The sequence below is a fragment of the Sus scrofa genome, chromosome 5 (assembly GCF_000003025.6).
Source record: "Sus scrofa isolate TJ Tabasco breed Duroc chromosome 5, Sscrofa11.1, whole genome shotgun sequence".
In the NCBI taxonomy this organism is placed as follows: Eukaryota; Metazoa; Chordata; class Mammalia; order Artiodactyla; family Suidae; genus Sus; species Sus scrofa.
This window is the reverse complement of record NC_010447.5, coordinates 31,435,092-31,453,557: the sequence shown is the minus strand read 5'-3', so window position 1 is coordinate 31,453,557 and position 18,466 is coordinate 31,435,092. Positions and strand designations below refer to the sequence as shown.

General features: G+C 42.9%; 1 non-coding gene across 1 annotated transcript; it reads left to right on the top strand.

The window, feature by feature from the left end:
- Positions 1,131 to 1,211, top strand: MIR9808 (microRNA 9808). Its single transcript, NR_128493.1, has one exon. It is a non-coding gene; the product is annotated as a microRNA 9808 (primary transcript).

Here is an 18,466-nt window from a genome sequence, read left to right as displayed (position 1 = left end):
GGCAGTGCACTTGATGGTAGAATTTGGTAGCGTGCCGATCTACGTTAGTACTTAGACCACTCGCAGGGGAGAGCTGTTTGTCCCCCACTGCAGACTGATACGTGGTCTGTACCATGTGAAACTACCCACCTGAGTCTGACCACACCTGTACTTGTCTATGTCCTGTTCAATGAGATGAGCTTGTTCATCACAGGCTTAGATGTTGCAGCAATGGCAAATTGCTGTAGGGGTTTCTAAACACCTATCTTCATTTTCTGTATTCATCTAACCATGGACAGATAATAAACCATTTCCTGACGGGCACTGACCACAGACCACACTTTGAATAGTACTGGTTTAGAATGTGTTTATGCAGCTGGGGTTGGGAAGCAGTGTTCAGAATGATGGGTGCGTATGAGTGTAAAAGTGGACATACTACTTTTGAAATATACACAGGAAATGTAATTTATTTTCTGTAGCTGCTTTCACCTTGCCTTCAAGATCCCATTCCCACTGAAGATGGAGAACACCTGATCTTGTCCACTAAGCTCACACTGGTCTCCAGTTTAAAGACTCTTTGATGATTTCTCTCATTTCTCCAAGGGTTTTCCTTCCCTCATTCCGTTTCCAAGATAACGTTCAGGTGAACGGGAAAGCTTTGTATCCTCATGGCTCTGGGTGAAGGGCATTTTACTCATTGTGTAACCCTCACTGCATCCAGTACTCTGGAGTTGGCATACTGGTGACTGGGCATCATGCCCTGGTATCCACTGAAATGAGACTGTTCCCATTTGGTCTTTGAATGTCATCCTGGCAGCTGATTTGGGCTTCCTGGACCTTGCTATTGAATCTGGTTGTAAGAACTTACAGTCTGTGACTTTTTCCAAAACCCATGTCTTTTCTAGGTTCCGCTACTGCCAGCATTACTGTATTCCTCCTGGCATCCAGGGAACACAGCAGTTTTCCATGAATCATGATGGACTTTGTGGGATCTTGGGAGATGCCATCATCCCTACCTGTCTTATGGTACCTTCTGTAGATACTGCCACTGTATTGTTCCAGTGCCACCTTGAATTCTGCCTGTGCCCGCTAAGGGACCTTCCTGCTGGAATGATCTTTGGTCAGAATGTTCACTAATGTCCTTAAGACTATGCAGGTGTTAGTCTTCCTCTCCTTTTGTACCTGTCAACAAGTTTTGACTCCTTGCAGGGTGTCGGATACTTACACCTGATCTTCTATCTGCCCCTCCCTTCCTTTTTCTTCTTTCTTTGCTGTCCCAGAGATCTAGAATGGCTTAAATGACTTGAAAACTTGGAAGGTTTAGGGGTCAGATGATTGAATACATGATATAAGGGAAGAGTCCTATCATCATGAGATGGGGACCTTTCCCTTAGATCTGAACATCAGGAAGAAAGAAGTAGAGAACTGTCGAACAACCCAGAAATAACACAGCTTGAAGCTGACAAGTAATTTTGACCAATACCTTCTCCTGGTTTACTTGTTACACAGATCTTTCTCATTTAATACTTTTATTAGAAATCTGCGCTTTGTAGTTTGTCAGCAGATGTGTGAACATGAGAAATGACATATTTCTTCTTCCGTGGTTGGCTGTGTGATTGCAGTGTATACTTTCTATTAGACATTGATGTATTTTTTATTTTAATTAAATGAATTTATTTATTTATTTATTGTCCATGCCCACAGCATGCAGAAGTCCCCAGGCCAGAGATCGAACCTGTGCCACAGCAGTAACCTAATTCTTAACCTGCTGTGCCACCAAGGAACTCCCTAGATATTGATGTATTTTAAAGGTTTACGTTTTTGAATAAAGATGTTTAGAAGAGATCACCAGCTATACTCAACACTTTTTGTATGAATTGATATTAGAATTAAGAAATAGAAATTTTTATTGGTGATGTGTTTATTTCTTTAGCCTTCACAGTTGTTGAATGTAACAGACAATATGAAAATTTAATGGAGTTGCACAGCATAAATTACTAAAGTTTGTATCTTTTTTAGGTATATAACTTTCTCATTATTTGAGAAAAATATGATGAAAGTAGGTTTCACCTATTAGCACGTTAAAAAATAAAACAGTGGAAAATAACATGAGTAAACTTCAGATAATAAAGTAGTTTTTTTTGTTTGTGTATTCTAGTATTTAATCTGTAAATAGGTTTCCTCCTGATACCTTCTGATTTCAAGTGTTCCTCTTGTTACCAATATTTATAAGTTCTATAGAAAAAGACTGGGATGAGTACACTAATATCCTCAACTTAGATCATCATAAGGATCTCTCCCTTGTCCTCTTAGTTCTCAGGATTGTTGATTACAAAAGAGTGGCATTTAAAATTAGATTTTTCAGGAGTTCCCGTTGTGGCTCAGTGGTTAGCGAATCCGACTAGGAACCATGAGGTTGCGGGTTCAATTCCTGGCCTTGTTCAGTGGGTCAAGGATCTGGCATTGCCTTGAGCTGTGGTGAAGGTCTCAGACACTGCTCGGATCTGGCGTTGCTGTGGCTCTGGCATAGGCCGGCAGCTACAGCTCCGATTGGACCCCTAGCCTGAAATCTCCATATGCCGTGGGTGCAGTCCTAGATTTCAGATGAATTTGAGTGTTTGTTTTTAAATATGTACTTTTCCAGTAATGTGCAGAGCACATTTTCATTAAATGAAAACCTTGAACAAGGGAATGTAAATTTAGTTTCTTTGTTACTATTTCCCTTTCCCGCCTATAATTTTAGTTAGGAGGATGAAAATTTGCCAGGCTATAGAGTTCCCGTTTTGGCTCCATGGTTAACGAATTCGACTAGGAACCATGAGGTTGCAGGTTCAATCCCTGGCCTCACTCAGTGGATTAAGGATCCCGTGTTGCCGTGAGCTGTGGTGTAGGTTGCAGATGCGGCCGGGATCCTGCGTTGCTGTGGCTGGCTCTGGCGTAGGCCAGTGGCTACAGCTCCTATGGGAACCTCTGTATGCCATGGGAGTGGCCCTAAAAAAAAAAAAAAAAAAAACTTTGCCAGGCTAGAATCAGACACCTGTAGTGCTGTATCAACTAAGGAAGGCCTCATCTGGCTTTCTAGTGAGCTGGAATGCCAACAAACAGACACACACACACACACACACACACACACACACACACACACACACAAGAGCAGTCCTAGTTTTTTCACCAACATCATAAAAAATTATCAAGTGTGATCTGGGCTCTGCGTTCAGTGACTGCATTTACTCAAAGCCGTACCCTCCTAGCCCCTATTGTCAAACTGCAAAAGGAGGGAGGGCTGTGTCTTCATCTGCTTGGGTTGCCATAACCACGTACTCAGGCTGGGGACAGAAATGTATGTTCTTACAGTTCGGAGGCCGGGAGTCCTTGATCCTGGTATCAGCAGGGGTGATTCTGGTGAGGGCTGTCCTCTGGGGTGGCCCTGGCTGCCTTCTCACTGGCTTGTCACTTGCCACCTTCCCTGGGAGCGAGCGTGAGGTCCTGGGGGAGTGGGGGGTGGAGCGAGCTCTACTGTGTCCTCTCTAGGGACACGCATCCTGTGGGATCACGACCCCCCTTTTAGGATCTCCTTTAACCTTAAAGACTCCTTGGGAGCCCCATCTCAGGTACAGTCACACTGAGGGCGAGGGGCTCCTGGGGGTTGAGAGGGATGCAGAGATACAAATATTCCGTCCATAACGGGCAGGCACAGGAGATGAATCAGCGGTTTAGATAGTGTTCCTATACATTTTATCTTTCAGAGTCTGGAAGGCCCCCCTTTTGAGCAGAAGCTGACATGCTCATTACGGCCTCTGTGCTGTCTCAGGTGGTGGCCGTTTTCTCTCACACACCCCTGGAGAAGGCTGTCTTCACTACTTCCAGACTGTTCTTCCCTCCTTCCTAAAAATTCCGAATTTTGACTCTCATGCCATCAGACCACCCAAACCACAGTTTCTCCAGTTGCAGTCACTTCCTGCAGTCTTTGACCATTTTATTTTTAATTTTTTTATTTGTTTTGTCTTTTGTGTTTTTAGGGCTGCCTCTGTGGCATATGGAGGTTCTCAGGCTAGGGGTCCAATTGGAGCTGTAGCTGCCAGCAAACACCTCAGCCACAGCAATACAGGATCTGAGCCACGTCTGTGACCTGCACCACAGCTCACGGCAACGCTGGATCCTTAACCCACTGAGTGGGGCCAGGGATCGAACCCACATCCTCATGGATACCAGTTGGGTTTGTTAACCACTGAGCCACAACAGAAACTCCCTTTGACCATTTTAACTCTGCCACACGATTACTTGTTCTAGTTCTACCTCTGCCATAATTCGTGTGATTTTAAATACCCATAAAAACTGTCCCTCGGTTTCTTCAGTTCTCTATCCTCTGTCCTCTTTTTCAATTGTTATAGCTCCACATGGCCACAGCCTAGACAGGTAGTGAGGTCTGGGGGCCTCTGGGACTCCCTAATATGCTTTCAGAGGGTGTCTCATTTCCATAACAACATTCAGACATTAATTGCCTTTTGAACGTTATCTTTTTTGCTTTTTAGGGCCACTCCTGCGGCCTATGGAAGGTCCCAGGCTTGGGGTTGAAATGGAGCTGCAGCTGCTGGTCTCCACCAGAGCCACAGCAATGCAGGATCTAAGCCATGTCTGTGACCTACACCACGCTCATGGCAACGCTGGATCCTTCACTTACGGAGTGAGGCCGGGGATGGAGCTTGCATCCTCATGGATGCTAGTTGGGTTCGTAACCTGCTGAGCCACAACAGCAATTCCTGCCTTTTCCACTTTAATTCTCAGCGCACAGTATAGTTTTCAGAGGTTAGATGCAATGAATGTCTTCATTTTGGCAGCTAATGGAAAGGTATGTATACTTGTGTATTCTTATGTTTAAATTTTTTTCTGTTTTAATTTTAATGTGGTAAATATAAATAGGCCTAACCCACATAACCACAAACTTTTTGGAGTGCTGACTAATTTTTAAGAAAGTTGTGGAGTTCCCTTGTGGCTCAGTGGATTAAGAATCCAGCATTGTCGCTTCTCTGACTCTGATTACCGCTGTGGTGCAGGTTCAATCCCAGGCCCAGGAACTTTTACATGCCACGGGTGCAGCCCCCCAAACCAAACCAAACCGAGAATGTTGTAAAGCCATCCTGAGACCAGTGTGTTTGAGAACTGCTGCCCTCAGCCTTGTCCTTGCCAATGTGCCCCGCTTCCCACTTAGTCAGATCTCAGGAATCCTGCTCTCCAGTCAGTACCTAGCCTTCTAACTCAGCCTCTGCGATCCTGACTCCAATAATCCTTCAATCCCACTCAGACTTAAAACCCACTGAACCTAGCTGCTTTTTGCTATTCTATACCCCTCTCACCTCCTCATTTCCCTTCTCCCCAACTTCAGGTCCTTCATATCTCATATAATCAGTCTCTTGGTATATTCTTTTTTTGTTGTCTCTTTTTTTGTGGGGGGTATATATGGAGGTTTCCAGGCTAGGGGGTCAAATCAGAGCTGTAGCTAATGGACTACACCACAGCCACAGCAAAAATGGGATATGAGCTGCGTCTCTGACCTATACCACAGCTCATGGCAATGCCGGATCCTTAACCCACTGAGCAAGGCCAGGGATTGAACCTGTGTCCTCGTGGATGCTAGTCAGATGCGTTTCCGCTGAGCCACGAGGGGACCTTCTTCGGTATACTCTTAATGTCTTCTTCCCTCTTTCATGCGGTAGGACTCACTTGGAACACCTGGTCAGACCCAACTCTCTACCACTGTGATTTTTGCCTATGCAGTTAAATATGGTTGGAGAAAAACACTCAGCCAGGCTTTCTGGTTTCACTTTATTGTCAAGGTTGCTACTCTCAAATGGGCCTTTAGCGCTACTGGATTATCCAGCTACATTTCCTTGGTCCATTCATTGATGCCTCCACTCTCCTAGATGACTGATAGCTCCTACTCTCTCCTCCCTCTTCAAGTCTTCACCTCCTCTGCTCCCATTCTGACTCTTTGTTAGAGACGTTGCTTCTTCTTTCACTTAGGAAATAGAAGCAGTCAAAAGAGAACTTCTTGCATCTGTGTCCATGTCATCTGTCTTCACGCCTGCTACTGTGGTGGACCTGAGTGCTCTGATTCAAGGCCAGCCTTCCACTTGTGCACCAGATCCCATTCTCTCTAGTGCTCCCGCTGGGATGTGGCTCCAGTGTATTTCCTGTCCCTCTAGCATTCTTTGCCATTCAACCGTGATGGTATTTCACTACTTTATTTTATTTTTCTGTCTTTTTGTCTTTTCTTGGGCTGCACCCACGGCATATGGAGGTTCCCAGGCTAGAGGTTGAGTCAGAGCTGTAGCTGCTGACCTATGCCAGAGCCACAGCAACTTGGGATCCGAGCTGCGTCTGCGACCTACACCACAGCTCACAGCAATGCCGGATCCTTAACCCACTGAGTGAGTCCAGGGATCGAACCCTCAACCTCATGGTTCCTAGTCGGATTCGTTAACCACTGAGCCACGATGGGAGCTCCTATTTCACCTACTTTAAAAAGCAATCCTCTCTTGACTCCCACTCCCTCTAGTTACCACTCCACTTTTCTGCTCTTAATGGCAGCATCCCTTCAGAGATTTTTCTGTAGTCACTCTTTGATAGTTCTCTTATTCACTCTTGAACCTAGTCCAGTCCAGTGTTTGTGTGCTGGTCTGTCTCCTTCTACCAAGATGATCGGTGACCCCCACCATGTTGTTAAACCTACCGGCTAATTCTCAATCACGTGTTACCTGACTAGTCAGGAGCATTTGAGATAATTAACTACTTTCCTTCTGGAAAGACTTTGTCCACTTGGCCTCGAGGCTCTCACATTGTCCTACTTCTTCCTTCCTCACTGGCTGCTTCCTCTGGGTCTCTTTTGGGGGTTTCTCCTTATGTCCCCAAGCATTTGGTCTTTGTGCCTCCTCTTCTTTCATGCTCTCCTTTAGTCTCATCAACATGTGATACTTCCTAATTTTGTATCTCCAAGCTGCTCCTTTTCCTGAAGGCTGGGCTTCCCTGTTCATAGGACTTTCAGCATCTTCATGTGAACAGTTAACCGGTAGGCAGCTTACCTGACATGTCTGAATCAAGCTCCTGTTTTTGTCCTTCAAACACGTTCCTTTCTTGTATTCCCCAGGTTTGTAAGTGGTGCACTCACCCCACTCCTTGATCATGTCAAGTATCTTCCTGGGATCCTCTGTTTCTCTCATACTCCACATCCAGTCTTTCAGAAAACATGGAATATATTGAGAATCTGATCATTGTAGTTGATCTTTTTTTTTGTCTTTTTAGGGCCACACCTGCGGCATATGGAGGTTCCCAGGCTAGGGGTCCAATCGGAGCTGTAGCCACAGCCACAGCCATGCTGGATCTGAGCCGCTTCTGCGACCTACACCACAGCTCACAGCAACGCCAGATCCTTAACCTGCTGAGCAAGGCCAGGGACCGAACCCGCAACCTCATGGTTCCTAGTCGGATTTGTTAACCACTGAGCCATGGTGGGAACTCCTGTAGTTGATCATTGAATCTGGTCATCTACCTCTGCCATGTCTAACGCGTTCCAGCCACTGTCATCTGTATTTACCAGGATTGTTGCATTCTCCTCCCAGCTGGGTTTTCTCTTTGTCCCCTTGTCTTCTGACAACTATTTTCTGCAGCACAGCCATAGTGACCCTTTTAAAATACCTAAGATGTGCTCAAAACACTTCTGTGTCTTGCTGAGAGTAAAAGCCAAAGTTTAAGGCCCTCCCCCAGTCAGGCTTCCTGCCACCTCCTTGTCCTCATTTCCCCACACTTGCCGCCCACCCCACCCCTTGCTCTACTCCCGGCATCCTGGCCTTGGAAACACCCAGTTTGCTCCTGTCTCTGTGTCTCTCTATGCACTTGCCTCTCTCACCCGTCTTCAAGTCTTGGCGTAAATGTCACTTTCTCAGTGAGGCTATCCTTCACTACCTTATTTAAAATTGCAGCCTCCCCAATACTTCTTCCCTCTCTCCCTCTTGTTTCATTTTTTTCCATTGCACCCTAGGACATACAGTTTCTTTTACTTATGTATATGGATGTTGTATATGCCTGTTGCTTATTGTTAAGGGAGGCTCCACGAAGGCAGGAATCTTATCTCTATTGTTAATACTTTGTCCTTAGCAGATGGAAGAGCGCTTGGCTCATAATAGGTGCTCAGTAAATACCCGTTGAATGAATTGAGGTTCCAAGGGAGTGGCACTAAGAAAGCAAGAGAGAGAGTTTTCAGATGATGGAGTGGCTATGTTCACATTTACATTTCCCATTGCTTTCAGGGTTTCCCTCCGAACTTTAAGCAGCTTGGGTCCCCTGGAGGGAGAACCAGGAGTCACTAGTACCATATCATTCCTGGCCCCCCTTTGAGGGTGAAAAAGAACTGGGGACCTGCAGAGACTACTTCAGCCCCAAGAGAGGAAGATAGCAGACGAGTAGAGAGGTTCCCTTGCATCCTGGCAAGCCATGGGCAGGGCCTTGAAAAGCGTTCTTTAACATCATAAAGCTACAACTATTTTCTGCTGGAATATACCTCTCTTGATGACCTCGTTGGTGTTGTAAAGCAGAAAAATGACAGGGGAATGTTTTACAGTGAAAATCTTGCGTTCCTGATTTCTGAAATATGATTGTTGTGTCCGCAGCCATGTCACAGTCTGCTTTGTGTCCACCCTCCCTGCCACGGGGCAAGGCATGGTGTAGACATTGTGTATTTGTGAACTGAATGAATGGGACAGCGTGAGCTGGCATTACGAAAAATCATGGTGGGAAAGAAACAAGCCTCTGCTCATGGTTTCCAGAGGCAGAAACCGTGTCCAAGGCAAGAGTGGAGTATCTCGCCACCTCAGACCAGGACATATCGTGGGGTGATATCATGCCATTGCTTTAAGTGAAGAAGTAATTTTTGTTTTTGTTATATGTGGCATTCGAAGATGTTGTGCCAAGGGCAAGGTGTTTTTTTAAAAAAACAAATCTGAATAGTTTACACATTTCCCTGTCTATACTTTTTTTTTTCCTTTCTTGTTTTATGGAAGGGCAGTAAAGGCGGTAGCTTTCTATCAGCCTCCTTCTGGCCCTGGATAAGCCCAGTTGGTCTTACCAAGTATATACGAACATGCCAGTAAAATGAAGATTAGTCTATTTTGCCCTAATTTTTCTAAGTTAATTCATTGTACTCCAATGGAGTGAAAAAAAAAAAGGCCTTTAATTGAATAATTTATTATGTCATTTGTTTTTTTTTCTTAATATGGAGCACAGGAAGTAGTACTAAATCAATTTCCTTGCTTATTACTTGAAACCAAAGGGCTACATAGTTATATGGTAAACCTATTAGGGAATGTTTACGTATTTTTAGGAAAACATCTATAATGTTATTATATAGCATTATTCTTCCTTCGAAGGCTGTGATTCATATGTGCATGCACTCCTAACTAGTACATCATTTTTTCTTAGATACAGTTGATTGCATGGTGGATAATCTCAATTTCAGCATAACCATGAATCATACTTAGGTTAAGAAAACTGATTTAATGCAAGCATCCCCCCCATCCCCCCCCCCCGCCACCCACCCCAAAGCACCTCTTTAACGAGTAATTTTCCCAGGCTCCTACTACATGTAATCTGTCATTTGCTTGTGCATCAGTGATTATTTATCCTTACAATATCCTTACTCTATCTTTCTAAATTCCCGAGCTATTTGCTTGGTTTCCCCCTCGTCCCCCAACATTGGAATATCAGAATAATGATCAATTCTATTACTTCCCTATGTTTTTATGTAATGCCTGGCACAAGGCGTCTCAGGCGTTTGGTAGTCACTGGTTGATTGATTGATCTAAGCCCGTACTCCTCTGTAGACTGAAGACTCTTGAATGAATCAGAGCCCTTGCACGCATTCCTCATCAGGTCAGTTAGATTTGGGATGGATGCAATAGATGAGGAAAAAAAAAAAAAACATGCAGTGATCAAAACTTTACTTTTCACAATGGGAAAACAATTTAGGAAAAGTGATTATACTGCAGGATATTTAGAGATGTGGACTTTTTGAGCCAGAATTGAATTTGAATACTAACTCCTAACACTGACTGGCTCTGTGGACAAATTATTTGCCTCTCAATTTTTTTTTTTTTTTTTTTTTTTGTAAAAGGACCATAACAACAGTTACCCTGCAGTGTTGTAGCGGATTTTAAGAGTAGCTATAAAAGTACCTGTCAGTACAATCTAGAGGAGTGTACTAATTACATGATCCTATACAAGACAAATCCAGTTTTTGTGTTCTGGTGGGTGATGCAGTTACCTGAGGGTTGTTTTTCAAGGTGGGTTCCAGGATGTTTGGAGGCCTCTGTGTCTTATGAGGAGTTGTTCACAAATTTCTCCCGTTAAAAGAGATATTCGGTAACTAAAAACAGGTTAAAAATATTTGAAAATGTAGTATTCCCATCTTGGCGCAGCAGAAATGAATCCTACTAGGAACCATGAGGTTGTGGGTTCTATCCCTGGCCTCACACAGTGGGTTAAGGATCTGGCATTGCTGTGGTTGTGGCCTAGGCTAGCGGCTACAGCTCCGATTAGACCCCTAGCCTGGGAACCTCCATATGCCCTGGCTGTGGCCCTAAAAAGACAAAAGACAAAAAGAAAAAATATTTGAAAATGTAAATATGGATATAACCTAGAGATGTTTCTAGGCTAATTTGTGCCAGATTCAAGGCCCTGAAGCTTGTTATAGAATTATACATATCTGGATAAAAGGACTGATTTTAAAACCAAATGCCTCTGTGTATTTTGTTGCTGATTTGGGGTTTGGCCTGACATCAAGCTCTTGAATCACAATTTTCTAGTTCTCTTCCTGCAATGACTTCATTTGAAGAAAAGCTTTGTTCAATGCAAGACTTTCAAGATACGCTAAACCAAGACAAAAACCCTAAACATACCAAGTAAACTGTTATCCTTCAGTGTAGAGAACTTGCAAAGATGTGATGACTTCAATTCTGTTTCAACCCTTCAGTTAAAGGCGTGTACAGAATACAAGTGCAAAGCAAAACAAAGCAAAAAACCCAGCAGAGCTGCTCTCTGACAAGACTGTGGCAAACCTGACCTGGAATCTGGGGGGATTCTTCTGCCAGCCCAGATCCTTCTGCCACTGGAACCTTGTATTATTTATAGCCACTAAAAGCTGCCTGGCTTCCCATTCCACTGACAACTAGGTGTACCTCTCTGACCCCGCTCTGTTCACTGTCTAGCTTGGTTCTGAGTCTCCCAAGGGAACCCTGCCTGAGAGAACTTGATTTGCTCTTCAAGTCAGCACTGGTGGCCCTTTCCACTTGGTACCCTGTCCCATTACAGTGGGGTTGGGATGTCAGGGTACACGTCTAATGGATGCTACACATCACTGAAATAAATCAGGAACAATGGTGCTAGTTGTAAGCCATGCCTTCCCACGTAACTCCTTGTACCATAGTGGACAGGTCATCAAGTGGAGAATTTTCAAAAATCCCTCTGCAAAGTGCACGGCCCTGCCCTCAGTAAATGAGTGTTGAAGAGCTAGGCTGTCTGGGAAGCACATGATGGGCGTGCATAGGGGTCTCAGTGCATGTTGTGGTCCAGCCCAGCTCCTGGTTGGGCTTGACACGGCCGTCAAGTCCCTCTGTTCCATCTTCAGGCTCTGCCTGGGTCCCTGCTTTTCCTGTTCCTGGTTGCTGCTGAATGCTTTTCCAGGATGCTGATGTTTACTTCTTGCCTACTCCATCACATAGCCTAAGTTCTGCCAACATCCTTGAGTGCCTCCTGCCTGGTCTGTGTCTCCTCCATCATTGGGCTTTTTCTGTGTCCCAAGTGTATACTTTGTCCAGGATCTGCCTGAATACTGATTTTAGTTTTTCACGGAGACTTCTCATTTCCCTGGTTCCTTCCTTCTGTCTAGGAACCCCAGACAAACTCTGAACTCTCTATCTCTGAAAAGAGTACCTGCTGAAGTTCTCAGAGGTTTATTTATGCAGAAGTTCATTGTGCCTCTGATATGTGGGTGCATTGAGAAAGGGTAAAGCAGTGTGAAGTGGTCTCCACATTTATTCGATCACAGGACTCTTACTGTTGGAGCATCTTGGAGGGTAATGCAGTTCAGAGCACACTCAGAGAAGCACTGCCACAGAGAGTAGGAGTGATATTTGGGGCTCGAAAGAATGTTAAGAGCAGATGTTATCCCCTTAACAACAGAAGAAGAACATCAGTGCCATAGATGTTTGATTTTGAAATTTCTTGATGTTTTCTCTGTAGTACCATAGTGTCACTCTAATTAGATTCTTTCCTCTGAATTCCGTTGTTTGGTTACTGAGTTTGCCCTTCCTGGTTGCTCTGTTCTCTCTAATTGAGCAAATTGGCTTTCGTCGAGAACCTACTATGTGTCATATGCTGTGCTAGATGCTGGAAACAAATAGGAATAAGCTAGGCCTCCTCTTGAAAAACAAATTGTAGTATAAGATGTACATTTTATAAAAGTGCTTCTTCATCAAACCAGTTCTTTTGTTTTTCTTCTTTTCAGTCCTCAGACTTTTTTTTTTTTTTAAGCAGAGCTTTTCACTCCAAATAATAATGGATCCCCTTAGAGAAGGAATTTCTCAGCATGTTACAAAAAATAAGAAATAGAATAAGTGCATGAAAATTTAATATTTCTTTACATCAAAAACTACCATAAACAAAAGGAAAAGGCAAGTTGTAAACTAGGAAGAACATTTGCAACATAAAAGACAAACATTTATTATCCTTAATAAAATAAGCCCATAGTAACTTTTAATAAGTCATGGTCAGATGAATAAGTGAATCAATGAGTAAATGAATTCAAAGCAATAAGGGAGAAAAGCACTGCAGTAGAAATATGAAAAAGATGTGAAGATTTGGCATCGCACACGTCACACCCTCACACACACACAAGCACAAATCCAAATATATGAAAAAAGCAAAGAAATGGAAATTAAAACAACTTTTTAATTGATCCTTCATTGATTTGATAAATGCATATGAAGCATGTTATCACTATGCTGTTAAATCCCTGTATAGTATATATTATCCAGTTCAAACAACAGTCTATATAAATGGGTATTATCACCTTCATTTTACCAATGAGCATAGGACTTAAAGACGCTAAGTCTTGTAATGAAGATTTTGGAGGCAAGATTCGAACTCATACCTGTATGCCTCTAAAGTCCATCCTCATAACTATCATATCACAGTGTTCCCACGAAGGGGAGTTCATGCTGTGGTGCAGGGGCATCCATGGCGTCTCTGCAGCACCAGGACTCAGGTTCAATCCCGGTCCAGCACCATGGGTTTACAGGATCCCGTGTTGCCACATAGCTCACAACTGTGGCTTGGATCTGATCCTGACCTGGGAACCACATAAGCCACAGGGCGACCAAAAAAAGGTAAAAAAAAAATATCATGAAGGGCAGTTTGATCATATGGCAAATTGTTTAAATGAAATAGAGTTAAGTAAAAAAAAAACACTACAAGGCAACGTGCAATATGATCCCACATACATTCTTTTTAAAATGGCATAGCAGGAGTTCCTGTCATGGTGCAGTGGTTAATGAATCCGACTAGGAACCATGAGGTTGCGGTTCAGTCCCTGGCCTTGCTCAGTGGGTTAAGGATCCGCGTTGCGTGAGCTGTGGTGTAGGTTGCAGACGCGGCTCGGATCCCACGTTGCCGTGGCTCTGGTGTAGGCCGGCGGCTACAGCTCCGATTCGACCCCTAGCCTGAGAACCTCCATATGCCGCGGGAGCGGCCCAAGAAAAGGCAAAAAGACAAAATAAATAAATAAATAAGTAAAATAGCATAGCATAGAGCAAAATTTGCAAAGATATGTATTAAAATAGGAACAGTGCTTATCTGTAACTTTCATTTTCTTTTTGTTTATACTTTCTAATTTTTTTACAATGTATTACATTGTGTTATAAGCAACAGTATTTTAAAAATTCTATCTAAAATGTGTGTGTATATCTGTGTGTGAACGTTTTGAAATTTCTGTAAGAGAGTTAACAGAAAACCAAGTTTTTTTTGTAAAAGAAGATGAAAGAGGAAACATCCAGGGCATGGAAGAACATGGCTACTGGTGCAGGGCAGACCGGGTGACTGAGTAAATTGGTAAATGATATGGCAAGACAGCTCAGAAAACAGGAAATATGCATGTCTAATACATATTTGGAGAAATAGTATATGTAGTGAAAGATCTACAAGTCTTTATGAGATAAATTTTTGCCTTATGAGATCAAAAGGAGTGCTGAAAATAGATACTCCAAAGGTACCTCTTTGGTGAAAGCAATTTGATGATAGGTATCAGAAGTCTTAAAGTTGTTTGTACAAGCCTTGACCCAGTAATTCAACTTCTGGAATTTGATCCCAAGTAAATAATCCTAAATCCTGAAAAATCTTTATGCACAAAGATGCATGGTATTACCCATGATAGTGAAAAATTGAGAACCTAAATGTGCAGAACTAAGGTCATGGGGCGATAAATGATAGTATAAATCATTCGTGGATTATTTTATTCCGCCAATATCCAGCCGCTGCTTCAGTGCAGAGGACTAGCCATGGACAAGACCTTTTCTCCAAATGATTTTTAAAAAGAGCATTTCCATACCATGGGAAACGCTGACTTTTTAAATGTTAGGTGTAAAAGTAAGATATTAAATGGCAAGTATGTTGACCTCAACCATGTGAAAAATAAATGGAAAAAAGCTGAAAGGAAGTGCATGAAAATATTAACAGTTATCTTGCTATCGGACTGTGGATTTTTTTCTTTACATTTTTCACGATGTTCCCAATTTTCTACAATAAAAATATATTGGTTTTTAAGTTAGAAAAATAAATGTAAAACTTAATTGCCATTATTTATTATATGTTTGCAGTACTCTCTTTAAATAGGAAAATAGGAACTTATGTCCAAGCTATGATGGGAATTTAATAGATCTAATTAAAACTACCAGAATTTGTGGTTTTATTGAGCTCCTCAAACATCTTTGGTTTTACTGATATGTTTAAAAGCCTTTAAGATGCTACTTTCATTAAAATACTTCTGTAGTAAATGGTAATTGTGTATCGAATAGATAAAAACTTAAAATCAACGGATCAAAAGTCCAACACAATGTCAATTTGATTAGGTAAATGCAAATTTAACAGCCTAGTAATTCTTTAGTCTTCTTATTTCGCATGCCATAAAGAGTGCAATAATATAATTAAAATTGTGAAAATGGCTATTTAGGATAATGGTGTGGTTTTTTTTTCCCTTTCCTCTTTTAAAGTAAGATGAGGGAATTTAAGTTTCCACTCAAGCGTTATTTCCTATAGTAAAGGATCCCACTACTGTGATTCTAAGTAAACTTTAATTATGTTCCATATTTACACATAAATTTATTTTGTGTAATTGGTTTGTGTTTTGAAATGTTTCAGATAGCGTCCCTTAAGTTTAGGCACTGTTTTTACACTGTGTTTGAAAATTGGGTTTGAATGAAAAATGAAGATATTTTCAATTTAATTTAAAATTAGGAAAGAGTTCAATGATGGCTTCAGATGTTGAGTGAAGGTCAGGATGTTCTCTATTTTAGTTGTACCAGAATTTATTATGTCCGATGTAAACGAACCATAAGATTTAAAACTCAGAGCTCAACCTTACTGGAAGTAGCCTGAAATTCAGTCCTGTTAGAGTTTAGAGTTAGTCATACGGCATAAAGCCTGGTTAGCGAGAGTGTCAGGAATCTTGGGTAGACCAGAAGCTCTGAGGACTGGATACTTGCTCTTTCACATGAGATTCCGTGGAGACGGGAGGGCTGAGCATGGAGGCGCTCTGTCTCCACAGCCCCTGCTCCCTGCACCATATGGCATGCATCCTGCCTCTTCCAGTGGGGCTGGAGGTGAAGAGTGTTGGCTTTGACTTGGAGGCTGAACCGAGGTGGGAAGCCGAGGGCAGTGGAGAGAGCTCAGCTTGCTTTCTTTCTGCTTTCAGCAGATGATTCCATGGCTGCTGCCCCTCTGCCTCCATCTCTTCTCTGGGGAGTGCTCTTCCTTCCAGGGAGCTGAGTAAAGACAGCCTCCTGGCCAGGGTGTGCTTCACACGTCAAAATGGGTATCTCAGAACTGGGAAGTTAGTTGTAAGTTTCAGGTGAATGTTCCCCTAATGAGCAGTCCACTGCACAGGCCCGGCCAGCGTGGTGCAGTCTCCCTCTACTTGGTGCAGGTCTGGTGGCTGTGCCCTGGCTGGTGCTGATAGTGCTGGCCTCCCTGTCATGGTCACCATTGTGTGATTGGTGTTGGTGATCGATCATCCGGTGTGAAGTGTCAGTTGTGCAAGTCCAGCCTCCAAACTGAGTAGTCTGGACTGCCCCACTATCCTACAGGCATCTTTGTCTCAGTCTTTTCTTTTTTGTGGCCACACCCACTGGTACATGGAAGTTCCAGGGCTAGGGATTGAACTGTGCCATAGTGATCCAAGCTGCGGCAGTGACAACACCAGGTCCTTAACCTGCTGATCCACGAGAGAGCTCCAACCTCAGTCTTTTTCTTTTCTTTCTTTTGTTATTATTATTATTTTTTTAGGGCTGCACTGCGGCATATGGAAGTTCCAAGGCTAGGCATTGAATCAGAGCTGTAGCTGCCAGCATATGCCACAGCCACAGCAACGCCAGATCCAAGCCATGTCTGTGACCTACACCACAGCTCATGGCAACGCTGGATCCTTAACCCACTGAGCCAGGCCAGGGCTTGAACCTGCACCCTCACGGATCATACTAGTTGGGTTCATAACCTGCTGAGCTGCAGTGGGAACTCCTCAGTTTTTCTTAATGGAGCTACAACTGTGAGTTGAAATTGGAGACTAATTCCTTCATGTGCTAGGCACTCCATTAGCTCTCTTCCCATTGTAGGATTTGTCTTCCCCATACCCAGATGGTGGACAGGGGACTTCCTTTCCCTTTAGGGAACCGAGATAAGAGGACACAGCCTTTTGGATGGCCCTTACAGGAAAGCTGCAGCCTGCAACAGACATGTGAGGTTGTAAGAGTAACACAGCAGAAAGAAAAATTTCTCAAGTAATATGGCATTTCTTGTTAACATATTTGGGTTCTAAGCAGTAGCATGATCTGGAATTTCCTGCTAACTCAAATCTCAGCAAAAGTGGATGTAGGACCTCTTTCTTCTTCTGTTATTCTGTCTGTCTCTCCCTCCCATCCATTTCCCTGTTACCCTCTCTCTCCCTTGACACAGGGTCAGCAGTAGTTTGCTTGATAATTAATTTAAGGGAAAAGAGTTCCTGTTGTGGTGCAGCAGAAACAAATCTGGCTAGGAACCATGAGGTTGCGGGTTCCATCCCTGGCCCTGCTCAGTGAGTTAAGGATCTCGCGTTGCCGTGAGCTGTGGTGTAGGTTGCAGACGCAGCTTGGATCCTGTGGTGCTCTGGCTGTGGCGTAGGCCAGTGGCTACAGCTCTGATTAGACCCCTACCTGGGAACCTCCATGTTGCTGCAGGTGCGGCCCTAAAAAGACAAAAGACAAAAAAAAAAAAAAAAAAAAAAAATCAGAGAATAAAATGGCTCATTCTTCCCAGTCATCTTGACTTTTTTCTTTCCTAAACAGTGTTATTTTAAATCTCATCTCCCTGGAGCTGTTTGATTTTCTTCATGGGCAGAGCCAAGGTAGGGTTGACAGCACAGACCTAGAGAAGGGCAGCTTCCATTAAATTCTGGCTCTGCCATTTATTAGCTGTATGACCTCAGGCAAGCCTTTTAATTCTTCTGTGCCTCAGTTTGCTAGTAGTTGAAGTGGAGATCATTACAATACTATCCTCATCTGGTTATTGTGAGGATTAAAGGACCTAACATCCATAAAACTCTTAGAGCATAGGAGGTATTCAGTAAAACTTACCCGTCTTGGCCATCTTAGACCCTCCTTCTGGATTAGCACATGCAAAAAGCATTTAAGAATGATGTCTCGGGGCATGGATTTTGTTGTAGAATTCTTTGAGGTTTTTTTTTTTTTTTTTTTTTTTTTAAACATAGAATAGTATATTACATGACTCTGGATTAGAATCTGTTTAAATTCTAAAACAGAAACATTATGACAGGCACTAGAGGAGAAATAGAAGTAGCTGGTGTCAGCTTGAACACAGCCGAATGAGATAAAGAGCAGTTGTGATACACAGCGCATCCTGGGAATCAATGGGAGTTTTACAGTAATTATGATTATGACAACAGTCGTATGAGATTTTCACAGGAGCATTTTATTTCAAAGATTTTTGAAGGGAATGTACAGTCACTTAGAAAAAGCAGTATGCAAAACTTTTAATCACTTTAATTTTTCTATCGAAGGTGAACCCGAAAATGGCTGAGAGTTTTAATAATTCCAGATCAATAAGTGGTAAATCCGAGCAGCTTAATTTCCGATTTACCCCTTTAGTATCTACAAATCCTCCTTCTCTTAAGATGTGA